Here is a 17460-nt window from a genome sequence, read left to right on the forward strand (position 1 = left end):
GCTGCGCCAAGGCTTTGGAACAACTTGCCACTGAGCATCCGAAAATCGGCATGAGAAGACATTTTTAAGAAGAGCCTAAAAACTTATCTTTTTAAGAACGCCTTCGCGTTAATATCAACTATACTTGGAAATAGGCCAAAATGAAATTCCTTCAAACTCGGCCTGAATAAAGCCCTAGGGGCACTAGTTACAAAAATATAAGTTTAAGATCAATCGGTTAATTTTCGATTTTTTAACAATTTTTTTCTTCCCAAAGCCCGAAACAGGACAAAATCGAACACAAAAGTATGGTAAATTCGAAGGCTTCTACAATCGAAAATAAAGTTTGTCATTAAAAACGAATTTCATATCGTCTTTGTACCTCCATTCTACTATCCTCAAAAATAATTAGATCGCAATTTGATAAGAAGGCAAATATTTTACAAAATTTTGAAAGTCGCTACCTCAAGACAGCTAAAAATAGGCCAAAATTTACCATATTTACAACTGCTTTAAAAGCCTTCTGGTACATCGCTTTGCCCAAAACGGCTTAATCAGCCTGAAAGAGCATGTTTTTTACTACAAATCTGTGAATTAAAATTTTTGGGTAATTAAAATCGCGAGCGCTGAGGCGGCGAAGTAAATGCAGCTATCTTCCTAAAAACCCGACCTTTGACCTTGCCGCAACGAAACCGCTAATAACGAGTTGTGACAATCTTTTACTTAGTTTGCGTAGGTTTCTTGTTTTATCGGTTGAAAACACGTATTACGTGATGAATGCAATCTTACTTGATGCATGAAACGCCCAAAAGTCACATATAGACTTCTGTTTGGACAAAATAAAGCACTTCGTTTATAAATACGCATGCCGAAATTTAAACTTGAACGAATTCAATATTGAATTTGGTTTATGCGTTAAACTGCTTAAATCACGACAATACCCACCTGAACATTCATATTCACAGCGGTGCCATATCCCTGGAATAACGTTGAAAGGGAGCTGAATCAAAACTTTGCAATGTTTGCGACTGATACGAATCGAATTAATGTTAAAATTGTCACGCGCCGATGGTTCATCAGAGGAAAACGAATGTAATGTTTCCACGGGCAACCTCAAAATAGGCACTTCCGTTACATGAGCGATAAAGTTTTTTTTTTTCATTATAGGCTGTCTTATAGGATAAACAATATAAAACCACACTTACAAATTATTTTCTTTTTAAGGGACCTTTTTTTTTATCTAAAGTAAATTATCTGGATAAAAGCAGACAAACTACTATTTTTAAAAAATGTACAACAACTTTTAGTTTGCAAGACATGTTTCGATCGTTCCAACGATCATCTTCTGTTGTGGGATCGTTTACAGTTGAAGTTGAATTTTTTACAAGCAATGGCGTAACATGCGTGATACGCAACATTCGTGATACATTTTAAATTTAACGTGCAGCATTTAAATGCGCGAGACATGGAACTACGGTGTACGATGAGTATCATGCGTTAAAATCTTGAAAAAATACATGAAATCTTGAAAAAATACATAAAATCTTGAAAGGTGACATGTGATCTTGAAAAACACGAAAAAATCTTGAAAACAAAGTGAAGAATCTTGAAAAACGCGAACAAATCTTGAAAAACGCGAAAAAATCTTGAAAACGCGAAAAAAAATCTTGAAAAACGCGAAAAATCTTGAAAAACACGAAAAATCTTGAAAACGCGAAAAAATCTTGAAAACGCAAAAAAATCTTGAAAAACGCGAAAAACTCTTGAAAAACGCGAAAAATCTTGAAAAACGCGAGAAAACTTGAAAAACGCCAAACAATCTTGAAAATCACGCGAAAATCTTGATATAAACGCTGGAAGCTTGAAAATTATCATGAAAAGGTCAAATGAGATCTTGATCTCACGTGACACGACGTGCTTGTTGAATACATGTCTGTTAGGCCAAACACGACTCCCGTTGGCCGCTTAAAGTAAACCTTCAGTCTGTTTAATTATGGATTTTACGTTCTCTAGATCTCTAGAGCTGTTTCAGTAAAAATATTAATGCCATTTTGTTTGCTTGTTCTGTGGCATGTTTAGTTAAAAGTACATGAAAGCCCCTTCGTTGAATCCTCAGGTTCGTCACGCAATCTTTTCTCCCCAATGTGGGAAGAAAGGCGTGACGAGACCAAAGGATATTTGCGTTCAATCAAACAACGGGTGAGGGTAAAGTGAAGGTCGAAACATTTCTCACAAGAAGTTCTAAAAACGTACTTGAACCAACAGGGATTATGACTGTGGTGACTTTGTAAAGGCGACGGGACTGCCCAAGTGTTATCCCTCGCTCCCCCTTTACATTAGGTTTTCTATGCGCTGCCCATGAAGTCGGAATTGAGCAGGTTTTTCTGTTTTTTCGCCACCTTAGCCCAAATGCGTCGCGGTGTCTTGGGCAAATTGTTAGATTTAAATTCGACTCGTCTTCATCAAATATACCTTTAACAGGGAAAGATAAAAACAAAATGTCCAGAGACAAAATAAAATATATTTGATTATGTAAACAATGCAAAAACTGCATTAACTTGAGTTTCACTTACCTGCCCTAGCCAGCAAAAGTGTTGCCTCTGAATTTAATGACGAATCAGAAACACAGCAAGTTTTTAGGTGGACTTTGATATCTTTACAGCATTCAGCTAGTCGTACACACTCATCATGATCGTTCGCTTGTCGTTGTGTACTCGAACCACAATCACCGCCAACATGTTTTGCGTATCCACAGCAAGCCATAATATTAAACGCTCAACGAGCGAACACAAGAATTTTTTTCGAGTAAACGTACTTACTTACTTACTTTAAACTTTTCGCCTTTTTTTTTTCTCTTATGTCAAAAATGCAATCACAGTTCAATGAGAAAACTAAAAGAAGATTTCTTTTTCTCGCAAGTTTCGATACTGAAATGAACATTTATCGGAAAACTGGTGACACCTGTCAATAATTCTGTGTAAATTCCAGCGTAAACGAACTTCAAATTATTTTACAAAAGATAAAAATTGGTTCATTGAAAAGGAAATGATTTGTAAGTGTGGTTTAATATATTGTTTATCCTATATTAAAGACAGCCTTTAATGAAAAAAAAAACTTTATCGCTCATGTAACGGAAGTGCCTATTTTGAGGTTGCCCGTGGAAACAATACATTCGTTTACCTCTCATGAACAATCAGCGCGTGACAATTTTAACATTAATTCGATTCGTATCAGTCGCAAACATTGCAAAGTTTTGATTCAGCTCCCTTTCAACGTTATTCCAGGGATATGGCACCGCTGTGAATATGAATATTCAGGTGGGTATTGTCGTGATTTAAGCAGTTTAACGCATAAACCAAATTCAATATTGAATTCGTTCAAGTTTAAATTTCGGCATGCGTATTTATAAACGAAGTGCTTTATTTTGTCCAAACAGAAGTCTATATGTGACTTTTGGGCGTTTCATGCATCAAGTAAGATTGCATTCATCACGTAATACGTGTTTTCAACCGATAAAACAAGAAACCTACGCAAACTAAGTAAAAGATTGTCACAACTCGTTATTAGCGGTTTCGTTGCGGCAAGGTCAAAGGTCGGGTTTTTAGGAAGATAGCTGCATTTACTTCGCCGCCTCAGCGCTCGCGATTTTAATTACCCAAAAATTTTATTTCACAGATTTGTAGTAAAAAACATGCTCTTTCAGGCTGATTAAGCCGTTTTGGGCAAAGCGATGTACCAGAAGGCTTTTAAAGCAGTTGTAAATATGGTAAATTTTGGCCTATTTTTAGCTGTCTTGAGGTAGCGACTTTCAAAATTTTGTAAAATATTTGCCTTCTTATCAAATTGCGATCTAATTATTTTTGAGGATAGTAGAATGGAGGTACAAAGACGATATGAAATTCGTTTTTAATGACAAACTTTATTTTCGATTGTAGAAGCCTTCGAATTTACCATACTTTTGTGTTCTATTTTGTCCGGTTTCGGCCTTTGGGAAGGAAAAAAATTGTTAAAAAATCAATTATTAACCGATTGATCTTAAACTTATATTTTTGTAACTAGTGCCCCTAGGGCTTTATTCAGGCCGAGTTTGAAGGAATTTCATTTTGGCCTATTTCCAAGTATAGTTGATATTAACGCGAAGGCGTTCTTAAAGAAGGCTATGACATTTAATTTTTATTTCTTATACACGTTTACTTTAAGTCCAGTTAAATAATCATGATATTTTTAGTTTTTAATTTTTTAACTTTTATGACTTCATTCTGTGCATGTATAGATATTTTAGCTCAATAGATTAATTTAGTTAGCTATTGTTATATTTTACTTTTATATTTTAGCATAGTGATTGTAAAGCGCTATGAAAGATTAGCTAAATAGCGCTATAGAAATGATTATTATTATTATTATTATTAAGTTTATATTTCTACTTTCATTTAGTTGCTAGTCTCTTTCGCAGCAGTTATTTGAAACTAAAACTTTGTGTTTTTTGTCTCTGCTCGGTTTCGTTCCCACACGCCCCAATGCATCAGCATTTGAATTACTTTTCATTTCTTTCAGGTCAGATGCACTTCAAAACCACTGGATGAAGTAACATACGAGATTCATACATATGGATCATGTCAATTAAAATAAAAATGTTGTCTTAGAAAAATTAAAATAAATAAATAAATAATGTAGAAATAAATAAATAAATAAACAAATAACCTATCAACTTGCGTCTTAAATAGACTGAACATTTGGAGTTGGAGGGCGCGTGGGGATGGGGTTCTTGGTCCTTTTTACGGATCTTTTGTCCCCCCAAGCAAAGGAATGCATGTTGTGTCCCGGGTATGGCTGCCTGTATTTGTCGTTTTTGTCTTGCAAAAAAAAAAATAATAATAAAGCGCGAGTCAATAGAAAAACATACACTACTTTCTACTCGAATGCTCCGCTTGGAGGTTTTGGTTTGTATCATAAAATCACGCATGTCATGAACTGAATCGTAAATCGTTGTCATTAAAATTTCAAATAATAAGTAAATCTCGCGAAATGTTTCTCACTCGCTTGCACCTTTGTGACCAGGGGCCCGTTTCTCGAAGGTCCCGAAAAGCCATAGCAAAATCTCAAACCTTATAATTAAACAGCTGTTTAATTCCATGATATTTTTCATATGAACAGAGGTTTTCTTCATACAAAGTTTCAGGCCTATATACTTCTCTGTTTTTAAAACACAGATAATTTAAAATGGCTTTACGGGCCCGTTAAGTTTTCGGGGCTTTCGAGAAACGGGCCCCAGATCTGATACTTTGCACAAGCTGTTGCCATGCCAGGGCCTTGGAAATAACATTCACTGAGTTGATATGAGCCACGTTTTATGACTAGAATACGAAAAGAAATGGCTCAGATGACAAGAGAAGACAAAACTACTCCAATGCAAGTATATGAATTGGTTTTATTTTGTGAGAATTCCCGTTTACTTAAATATTCATGGTGGACTCGAACAGTCCTTTTAAGGGTTCGTTCACTTTTTAAGGCCAAAAGTTCAAGGACTTTTCAAGGACTTTCCAGGACCCTTGAAAATTTCAAGGACTTTTTTTTTATGAAATTTATCTCAAACCAAGCAAAATGAACATGTTATTTTCACATGTGAAGATATCGACTTCGAACCATTTTTGACAAGTTTGCCCCGTTTCAATGCTAAATGAGCCAAAGTAAATCGATATTAAGTCGAAACATCTTCGGATCATCCTCGGAAATCTTTGGCAATCTTCGGAAATCTTCGAAGATAAATTTTATATCTCCGCGCAACCATGTAATATCCTCTATGTCTTTGAAGTACTTTTCTTATATTTTGCATATTTCTGTCGTTTGACCGCGGTGGAACATATTAGGAACTCAGTAAAAATTAAAAATGAGTGGTTATTATCAGGAGTCTTCTTCCATAGAATCTTCCTCATCTTCACTTGATGTCACATCTGGATCTCCAGCCTAAGATTCACATTTTGGACAGGTGCAGCTGAACAGATAATTTTCCCTTAAAAATAAACAGAGGACACATTTACATCATTGTTACAGTGCAGTCACTTCAACAGGGCTACTTGGAACAAAATTGACTAACTTAAGGTTACTATTGTTAGCGGCTACTTATTTTTGCGATTTTTTGTAAGCAAGATTTAACGACTATTTAGCTTTTTTCTAATTTTTTTTTTTAAAAATAGGGATATTGTGTAAACCAGATTTTAATGATCATATAGCTAAGATGGAAATAAATGTTCATATAACGAACAAACTCACTTGAAAGTGAACGAAAATTTGCATTGCTAGAAAGAACAATGTTATCAGCATCCATTTCTTAAAGAATTTTTTAAAAGTAAGTAAAACTCTCGTCTGGATGCTTGTACGTCGTTGGTCTGTCAGCGAAAACAATCGCCATTCATTGTTCTCAATTGACGTTTTGATTAGTCAATTGTGTAGCCAATTTGATTTGTTTTGATTTAATTTGATTGGTCAATTGATTTGGTCAATGTTTTAGTTTTGATGATATGGGTCCGTATTCGTCCAAGTGACCTGGTTCATTCAAGATGTTTCATTACACTGGAACCCCGATATAACGATCTTCGATATAACGATATTCCCGATATAACGATGAATATGTTATGTCCCGGCAATAGTAAAATGTATGGGACGGAACCCCGATATAACGATTCCTCGATATAACGATGTAATTTTACTGCCCCCTTGGCATATCGTTATATCGGGGTTCCACTGTACTAAGAAGCCCGGTGAAACAAGCGAAGATGCCAACTTAAAAACACACTTTGGCTGAATGACGTATTTATTGGTTATTAGATCGGGCACACTTCAAAACCTATATTGTGTTTTGTGTTTAGAACGCCAAGCTACGCTGGCTAGGCTAATAGGTGAACAAACATCACAGAAAAAATGTGTTGGGATTAATGACCATAGCACTTTATCACCTTTCATATCGAGGAATGTTAGGGTTTCGTTTACTGTCTAAACTATTTACCGTTTGAAAAAGAAAAATGGAAAAAGTGTTAATCAAAACTACCTATCAAGGTTTGAGCACCAAATGCACTTTTCAAGGACCTACAAGTTATTTACAAGCTATCTCAAGGTTACTTATTCCAGTTCTTTTAAATTCAATTTTGGCGCGATAAAGAAAACCACCTTTATTAGATTGACGCATCTTTCTTCAGTACCTGAGTAATCGCTGTCTTGTGTGACGGCTTCTTTCTCTGTCACACTCCTCAAGATAGCAAATGACAATTTTCTGGAAACATTGATTAAGTAACAAAGTTTTAATTACTTGTGATTACCTCCCAACATATTGTGAACCCTGTTTAACTGACCATCGATACACCACCAAAATCTGATCATATTACGAGAAAATGACTGAAAGACTGACAAGATCAAGCGGCTCCAATAACGAGGTGGTCATGTAAGGCGGGGTCCTATTATGTTTGACGAACTTCTAGGTGTTTGGAATTGTGATAAAACACCTCTCGAGTGTTTGAGATATATTGTCAATAAAAACTTAACCTTAAGAGTAAACAGATTAAAAAAAACGTAAAAAACTGTGCTAATTAAGATGAGATTCCCAAACCATCATCACGATTATAGTTTCTTTTCTTTTACCATGATCGTGTCGATTCAACTTGAATCGACATGCCCTGTAATTCTTGAGCCAATTCACGATCTGATAAAGTTAGCGATCATGTGTTCTGGACATTCTGGAGGGTTAATTCCGGTGTTGTGGACATGCACGAGCAATGTGACGTTTACTTATTTCCGAGTTACCTTTTGCCTCTGTTTCAAAACGAGTCTACGTGCGAAGCCACTCACATTAAAATGAGTTTCACCTACAGGTACATTCTCATGCAAATCAAACTCATTTTCATCTGAATTGTTTCGTACGTAGGCTCGTTTTGAAACAGAGGCAAAGGTAACTCAGAAATGGCCTATAAACTGAAGCCTAAGTACCTCTCCTGGTTGAATGCTGTGGAGTGCCTTGAAAGCAAGTTTGAGTTATTGTAAAGGAAGGTTACCTCAGCATTGGATTCACAACTGTGGTTACCTATCAGAAAATATAATTATAGTTAAAGAATTTCATCCAAAAGGAGAAAATCGATGTCAGAAAAGCATAGGTGAACTACGTTGTAAGAAAAGGCAAAGAAACAACACCAATATGTCACTACCAATCTAACTTGATTTGATAAAAGGTGTCTCCCGAAATTTGACATGACACCGTAGTTCTGAAGCCCTATTTCTGTAACGAACGCTGAATGAGGGCTAATTTTAGCTCAAGTTTAACGTAAGGTACTCTAGTTTATGTGTTTTTTAACCAAAAAGACTGCATATACGGCATTTTGTTTAAATCAAGAATTCTATCAATTTAATTAAGAGTGTTTACAACTTGAAATGTGAGTCAAAATTAATACCAAGATAGACATAAGAAAACACTCGGCGGAGAGCTGAACTGTAGCGTTCTTAAAGCATGCACGTCTCAAATAAACTGAACTAAAGCATTCTACATCGACATTCGATTCAACTTTAAGCAAATCAGGCGAAATATCTGAGGAAGCGGGCATGTGTTATCTCAATTGTCAACTCCATTGTCGCGGCCGGAAATGCACACGATCGCATCGCCTCCCACTAGCGAATCACAGAGAACTATGAACTATGAGTGTTAGCTAGGCGGAGAACGCCTAAAATTGAGGGAAAAAGAAAACTATGTACTCACATCAGCGCTTGAAGCGATTCCTTGGCTATCCAATCCGACATGTTTCTTTTAGAAATAACCGACAATGTCCCGGATGTATTTGAATGTGGTCGAGCGCGTAACGCCCGCTTCCCAAACTTCAACAGTAAAAAACTAAGTCTTTAGCCACGGTAAAGTTCAAGCCAAATATCGTTATGACCGCCTTCAAATCAGCCCGTATAGTCTAGTTCCGAGTCCTAATTGATGTGGCTAAAGACCTTTGCTGTCTAAAGCAAGCTCAACATTATCTGTACCTGGCAAAACGAGCCGACCGGTTATCTGTGTTTAACCGCCTAAAGCTCGGTCAGTTGAGGTACGATAACAGCCGACGCACAACTTGCAAATCGTAAGACTTTCACCTTCACGGGACTTAATGATGTCCTCCGGCAAACTTCCTTTAGACAGCAGAATGGAAAGCTATAGATCACAACTGTTCAACTAGTTAGCGCGCGCAACTAGAATTCAAATGAAAGAGAGGGGTTGGAGTTAGAGACTGGGCTAGACTAACCACAAGTAATTCTAGGGGGAGGGAGACGGAGGGGGGGGGGGGAGACAGGGAGGGAGAAAAAAAAGTAAGATTGCATTCACTACATTAGACAGGGCGACATTTCATTGCAAGAAAGCCGAACAATTCTCCGTATCCTCAAACAAAAAACAAAAAACAAAAAATGAAACCCCATACATTCCTTAACAGCCCGATAGCCACCTTTTATCAAATCAAGGTAGACCAATATAGAGCAGTTTTCACTTGAGTGTCGAAAGTAATGTGCGTTTGCTTTGGTATTGCATTTACTACGCTAAATGATAGGTTTAACCCTATTCAGACCGGGCTTTTTTGGACCTTCTCAGACCGGGGGGGGGGGCTTCGGAAGCCCCCCCTATGTAACTTCCAGAATATTTAAGCAATCACCATGAAACTTATAGGATGTATTGTATGTCCGAAACTCTTTCTTTTGGTATACGTCACGTGGGATGGTGACGTCACATCACGTGACAATTACATCATGATGTCAAAACAGCCGTCATCTTGGATCCGCCATCTTGGATTTCAAAATTTTTCCAAAATGCCAGAAAACCACCCAAAATCACTGCAAAGTACTCAAAATAAATAAAAATGTGCTTTAAACCCGTAAAAATGTAAAAATAATTCCATTTTAGTTGATTTTTATTAACAGAAACACGCAAAAATACAAATTTGGGAAAGCATGCCTGTCAAAATGCCGTTGCCATGGTGATGTCAAGTTCCTGACACATCATCTAACCCTACCAAATTGTTGCCAGATAAATTTTAGGAAAACTCAGAAAGTTTGGCAGCGTTTGGTTCAATCTTAAAAAAGTTATAAAAGTTCAAAGTCAGCGCGGGCCTCAAAAGCCCCCCCCCCCCCCCCGGTCTGAATAGGGTTAAAAATCTCGCCCACTTTCTTAGCCACTCAGAAATGAAACCAAAACCAATTGTGACTCGCTTGAGCACATTTTCACGCACTTCGCGCCTGCGACACATATTTGCTTCGAGTATTGATTGGCTAACTGGATTATCTGTGTCCTTTGTGATTGGTCAGAGTAATTACTTTGCTTTTTGTTTTACGACACTCAATTGAAAACTGCTCTATAACTACATGTATCAGCATAATTTATTTCACTATAATTCCTACAGGAACTTTGAAGGGCATACAGTCCACAAACCTTCACAGTTAAGAAATTGGCAAGAAACTGAAAAAAGTAAATATTAAGTAAAAAAAGGCAATAATAAGTCTCTTCGAGATGTCGACGTTTTTGCATGAAGTATGAGTCGAAGGTTTATCCTGTGCATTGTTCTTCGAACTTATCATTACAGTTTCTTTGTAGTTTAGTTTAACAATTTCCTATCTTCGCGGAGGAAATGCAGCCATATAATTTTGTCAAAAATGGCTCGTCCGCGCCGGGTATTTATACACATATTCCTTAAAGTGGTACTATGATCAAAATTTTACCTTCCCTTTTCTCTTCGGTTTTTGAAAGTACTTACATTAAATAGTAACCTTGCCAAATTTTAAGTTCAAATTCGAATTGGAAGACCACTTATTTCACGCGTAAACTTCGGCTTTGGCTTGCCGCCATTACTAGATTCAAAAATGTCCGAGGACCAAATAGAGATCTGGAACTAGTTGGGGCGAGAGCACGCTGACGTCATATGCGCATCAACAAAATGGCTTCTTCGAAGGCTGGAGTGGCCGATCTGGAAAAACATTGGTTTTCTTTTTAATCTGTAGTGATGTAGAAGCCGTATCTACTGCGCAAATGTTTTTTAAACATACTTCAAGGCATCTCCAGGTCACTTTTGCACAACATAGTGGCAGAAAACATTTCAAGAGGCGGAATTTCGTGACATCTTAACTCGCCCGAACCACGCAAGATGAATAATAGATCGTCTAATAACTTTGAGGGAAACTTGTACTCTTGGAAATGCTTTATAGATATTTCTCGCTACAACCATTGTGAGGTTAACTTCTTCAACTATGCAAAGGAAGTGAATAGAATAGAACGCTTCGAATTATCTACAGTGAGTTTACTGTATTCGCTCCTTTTTAGAAGCAAAACATTGGGTGAGTGGCGTAATTTACTTCTGTTGCTCAAGCTCTCGTGTTCTAGAATAGTCATTTTTAAATTTATTGTAAATACTTCATGTCAAAAAGGTAATTTGTGGGCAAATCGGCCTGTATGTTCCTGAATTATATCCTCTATTGTACAAATAAACTTAAATAAATTTGCACGAGGCGGTACATTATGTGAAAGTACATACAGAGGATGCAAAGCTTAGCAATATCTTTTTACTGATTATATGTACTGAAAATGTTTCCATTGTAGTCCTCTGTATACACTGTAGTCTTAATAAACTCACCAGCACGTCTTCAGTGTTGGTCACTTGTTTATTTCTGCCATGCAATACAAAACACTACAGTAGGACTGTACTTCATTGTGCACTTATAGTATTCATTAACATTTTTTGAGAAGTAATCTCAGGATAGAACAGTGTAAGCCTGTCTCAGAGACATACATGCTATCCGGATTTTACTCAGTATATCTTTATTATATTTAAGTACAACAGGGGCCATGAGCTATTATTATGACCTGTGCCAATCACTCATGCTGTGTGCAAAAAAAAAAAAAGAGCACCGTTGAAATCCTAGCTACTCTTTATTTTAAGTTTGCAATATATTTATTTTTGGCATGCTCTTTTTGTTCATAAGTTGAGAATGTAGTAGCCAACAATAAATCATGTGAATGTGCCAGAGAACCCCTGAGCTGCTGATTCATCATAATTTCTAACACAAGTACAGTCAAATCTGTACCATAAATAAAAATGTTGTATTGATTGAGGTGAGGTGGCCTAAGTGCAAGTTGTCGGACTCCGGATCAAGCGGTTCAGGTGTGGACTCTTACTGGTGTCATTGTGCTGTGTTCTTGGGCAAGACTTCTCTCATGGTGCCTCCTCTCCAAGTGTAGAATGGGAACTGGCAAATTGATGGTGTGACGAGGGCATGCAAGTCTAGTTGCTTGGTGGGCAACTAGACTTGCATGCAGACCTTGCCTTTTTGTAACAAGGGGGCAATTTTGAGGTCACACAGGACCCTTGCAACCATTATATATGTATTTATTTAAAGAGTATACCAAACTGCGAAGCCGACAACAAATACAGTCAAACCTGTACCATAAATAAAAATGTTGCATAGCAATGGGGTAGTTGTTTTGATTTAGGTGCGGTGACCTAATGGTCAGTGCGCAAGACTCTGAATCAAGCTGTTCAGGTGTGAGCCCAGACCAGTGTCATTACATGTATGTGGGGGGAGTGGGGAGGTTAAACCTGTGATGCAATTGTACTTCCATCTCATCCAGGTTGCTTAATCCTACTTAAACCAAGATATGCTTTGGCCTGATGGGCAAGCAGGCTTGCATGCAGACTTTGCCTTTTTGCATCAAGGGAGCAATTTATTTAGGGTGGTACACGGAGCTGGCTTGTTTAGAGTAACGTTAAGTTGACACAAGATTAGTCCCAAAATTGAACTCTCAATTACATACACATACTGCAGATGCACAATGTACTGCCAGTGATATTCTCTAGAAAGAGCCACTGTCATATTGCATATGATACCATAAAAAAAGTATTTTCTTGAGTAGATGCCAGACCCCAACTCAACGCAGGCTTCATTTAAATGCCGGTTCAAAACTGGAAACGTTTGATCAAGGTCCCAGTGTTTGTTTGAGGTCCAGGTGTTCCTGGTTATGAACTTAAAACCTTACACCTTTATATTGTTTTACTAGTTCCCATGTTGTGCATATATTGTTTCAGTTATTTTTATCATCAAAAAATCACGGGGCCAAGAGGAAAACAAATGGGTGAAATGAATAAGGAAAACTACTCGTACCCTACTGCTACTTGTGGGACAGTTTCATAACATTATCAGTAAAATATAGAGTGAAGGACTCTATACAGCATTCAAATGGTTTTCTTATTTTAAGAAACAGGAATACTGAATGCTGGCTGAAGCTGGATGTCTGAAGTGTTATTAGCCATTAAAACATTTAGTTTTAAAAAGGTTTATTACCTGTATTGTAGTCAAGGAAGGTAAAACTGTATAAAACTATAATAATAATAATAAATAATTTACTTATATTGCGCAATTATCAATTTAAAAATTTTCAATTGCGCATTACAATATAGTTAAAAAAAAACTAAAAATTTAAAATTTAAATTCACAAGCTAAAAAAAGATTAAAATGTATATGACTATAAAAAGAAATGTACAATTAAAAAGCTTTTAAAAATAAAAAGGTCTTGATGGCTTTCTTGAAACTTTGCATAGATGACATGTTTCTTATTTCACTTGGAAGATCGTTCCATAATTTAGGGGCGGCCACATGAAAAGAGCGATCCCCAAGCGTTGCGAGTGATTTACATTGGCTATAATTAAGGCGTAAACCATTGTTGGAACGTAGGTAATGTCTTCCAGCAGTTTCTCTAACGGAAATAAGTTCACTTATGTAGGCTGGAGCAAGACCATGTACGGCTTTAAAAGTAATCAACAAAATTTTAAAAACTATACGATATCTAACAGGCAACCAGTGCAATGACTTGAGCAGAGGTGTGATGTGGCAATATCTGCTCTCCTGGAAAATCAATCGCGCAGCTGCATTCTGAACCCTTTGTAATTTTTGAAGATGGCGTTCAGGCACTCCAAATAGGAGACTGTTGCAATAGTCAAGCCGGCTTGATATAAAAGCATGAATCAGTGTTTCAGTGCATTCTTTGGTAAGAACCTTCTAATTCTTCTAATGTTGTAGAGATGATAGAACGCTGCGGAACTGGTCTTAGTGATATGATCCACCATAGATAAGTTTGAGTCAAGCCAGACTCCAAGATTCTTAACAGGAGATTGCGGAGCTATATTTGCATTACCGACTGTAATGTGCGAGATGTTTACTTTGGCAAGCTGCTGTTTTGTGCCAATCAGAAGAAACTCAGTCTTAACCTCATTCAGTAGTAGTTTATTATCATGTATCCAACTCCTGATGACCTGAATACAACGCTCGATGGCAGCAATAGCATCTGAGTGACCCGTTTCATCTGCAGGGCTAAAGGAGATGTAAAGTTGGGTGTCATCTGCGTAGCAATGGACAGATGGAAGAAAATCTTGAATGACATCTAGTAGCGAGCTCGTATAGATGGTAAACAAGAGCGGCCCAAGACAGGAGCCTTGAGGAACCCCGCAGTTCAAATAGAAATTCTCAGACTGACACCCACGAACCAATATCCGCTGACAGCGTCCTGATAGATACGATCGGAACCACTCAAATGCCCTGCCTCCAAGTCTCCGCTTTTTGAGTGCCTTCAGCAAGATATCGTGGTCAACTGTGTCAAAAGCAGCGCTAAGATCTAACAGCACGAGTAGAGTTACATGCTGCTTATTCATGTTTAGGAGGATGTCGTTTTTGACTTTCAGGAGTGCAGTTTCAGTGCTGTGGTTCTCCCTGTAAGCCGATTGCGCGATCGGGTATAAGCCCACATCAACCATATGATCATGTATCTGATGAAAGACTGCCTTCTCCGTAAGCTTCGATAGGAAAGCCAAATTGCTAACTGGTCTGAAGTTCTTAAATAATAATAGTAATATCGAGACCAGGCTTCTTGAGTAATGGGCAAACTAGCGCTCCTTTCCAACTCTCAGGAAAGTGACCAGCTTTTAATGATTTATTTACGATTGAAGTGAACTATCTTGTTGACTTTAATTTTTCTGTATAAATTTTACATTATTTCATGTTTATAAAGCTTTTTTCGGAATAAACAGCTGAGATAGATTTTATGCCCATGGCGTGTATGATAGATTACAAGAATGAAAACAACACTGGTAAAGATCACTTCAATCCTTCGCAAACGGCAATAGCAACCTCCATGTATATAATTATATGCAGAGCTCTCTATTAAATTATTCAAACATTGCAGACATTTTATTCTAACTATTCAATGTCGTTCTCATCATACCATGTATTCAAACGTATGTAGTCCATGAATCGCCGTTCCTCTTCGTTCTTCGAGGCTTCTTCGATTGGACAAGAAGACGGCAGCTTCGTTGTAGGCATACAGCGCCAAAACCTCATCGAATGAAATAAATATTGAAGTATTTGCATACAAACATTGCCCTTTAGACCGACGTCAAACGGCTTTAAATTCTCATTATAAGAAACGATACCGCTAAATTGCAATGTCTCTTCGTTGCGGCTCTCTTGGGTTTCGCCACCGGGCAAACTAGACAAAGAATTTGTCGAAGAAATATCTTTTAAAACCCTGTTAATTCTCAGTATATTCTCTCTTGGAACACTCGAAGCTCGAAGCGACGATGCGCATATGACGTCACGGACCAACTCATGCGTAAATCCGCTTTTCAGTACAGTCGCTGGCTCACTTTAGACGTCCGAGTAATGGCGGACGGGTTTTCCACGATTTTCGGCAAGCTATTTCAAGGCTTATATTGCTCGCAACGTTCTAAATTCTAGCGCGCTAGTTAAATATAGACTTATTGAACAAATTGACTGAAGAAAAAGACGAAAAGAAAAACAAAAATTTTGGTCATAGTAGCACTTTAACATTACACAAATATACAGTGCAAATTTCACCGAGATCTGACAATTCTATACTTTAAAATTGCAAGGACCTTTCGAGGCAGTCGATTACGGCAGCGAAATTAGCAAATGAAACAGCAAAATATGCGTTCGACGCTTTGTTTTTGCGACGCCATATTTGAATTGTTATAGCCGGGTAGACCGCTGTTCAATGTGTTCAAGGCCGTATCGTTACGATTGCTACACGAAAAAGCACGAAAAAAAATACGGATATTTCCGACTACTGTCGGAGAAAACATTGCGCATATAATTGAGGCGTAAACAAATCGTTACACTCAAGCTGCGTTTTGTCTAGGCTCTGCGAGGGTCGGATATCAAGACCCAGGATTAAACAAAAGCCATATATACAGTGAATGCTTTCGAATTATATTTGAAGATGAAATACGAAAGAATTTTGCTGTCTTTGACTGAAATTCCACTCGAACTGCGTAGATACGATCGCATGTTGTAAAGCCGATTCATGCAACATTGCTGTCATTCCCTGTCAACGCGAGGTCACGTGCCTAACGACCTAGGCTGATGACGAAATAGAGTTGCGCCTGCATGTAGCGACCAAATTTGGCCTAATTTTTAACCGCTCCTAAGCTAAAAGAAGCCCCCATCTCTTGCATTTGTTTTAACTTCAATAATATCTTTGAAAAGAGCGAGTTTTTTGGTATGGTTTATTTTTGACGTTTGTAATTTTTAAACGATGTAAGTGCTAGTGATTATTTATTCGTGTTTTAGTTACGCAATCCATTGTTTGTGCGACGCTTTTTATAGATCGCCTTTCAGACACACGTGCGTTGAGATAAGAAAGCTGACATGTCACTTTTAAAATTGTTACATAACGTTTGTAAATGTGACAAGTCACGTTTTTTCACGAGATCGCAAGTGATCACCCACAGCGGAAAGTAATCCCTTGAGAAATTAAAAAAGTCCCTTGAGAGTTTACAAATATGTGGTTCCAAATTTTGTTCACATAACCCCTATTCTACGTTTTTAGCTTGTAAACAAGCAAAAACGTCGAAAAAATGATGTGGTTACCTTCTGAATTTGTATATAATTTTGCTGTATTTTGGAGACCTCGAAAAACTTTTATAAAACCTGCACAGTAACTGAAGTTATGCATAAGTGATTAGGTTATTTAAAGCAATCGTACACAGATGGCAATGTTGGTTAGAAAGTATAATAAAATTCATGTTCGAAGAATTGCGTGCGCTGTGATTGGTCAGTTCGACTTCAGTATAGCTCCATAAAGCACACGACTCAGTGACACACATGCTTTATCGAGTTTTATTATATGGCTACAATAGTACGCGCGCTCTGATTGGCTGCTGAGCGGGCATTATTTTCTTGTAATAACCGGTCATTATGAAAAATTTTCTCGGCCAGACGGGCTTTTTGAGTTGTGAGTAAAAGCTACTAGCGCAATAGCGAAGCGCACTACAGTGAAACCTCGATTTAACGAACAGCCAAGGGACTGGGGAAATTTGTTCGTTATATCGAGGGTTCGTTATATCGAAAACCTCGATATAACGAATTTGCGGAAAAACAACCAAAATGTTCGTTATATCGAGGTATAGTTAATAA

At 37.5% G+C, this 17460-nt stretch overlaps 2 protein-coding genes across 6 annotated transcripts in view; one reads left to right on the plus strand and one right to left on the minus strand.

Moving 5' to 3' along the window:
• Nucleotides 1-17460, minus strand: part of LOC144642705 (epididymal sperm-binding protein 1-like) — a 211799-nt gene that overhangs the window by 147972 nt on the left and 46367 nt on the right. The gene's annotated exons all lie outside the window — the stretch shown is intronic.
• Nucleotides 1-17460, plus strand: part of LOC144642704 (epididymal sperm-binding protein 1-like) — a 52878-nt gene that overhangs the window by 20378 nt on the left and 15040 nt on the right. The gene's annotated exons all lie outside the window — the stretch shown is intronic.

The sequence above is a fragment of the Oculina patagonica genome, chromosome 2 (assembly GCF_052425735.1).
Source record: "Oculina patagonica isolate OP01 chromosome 2, crgOcupat, whole genome shotgun sequence".
Classification (NCBI taxonomy): Eukaryota; Metazoa; Cnidaria; class Anthozoa; order Scleractinia; family Oculinidae; genus Oculina; species Oculina patagonica.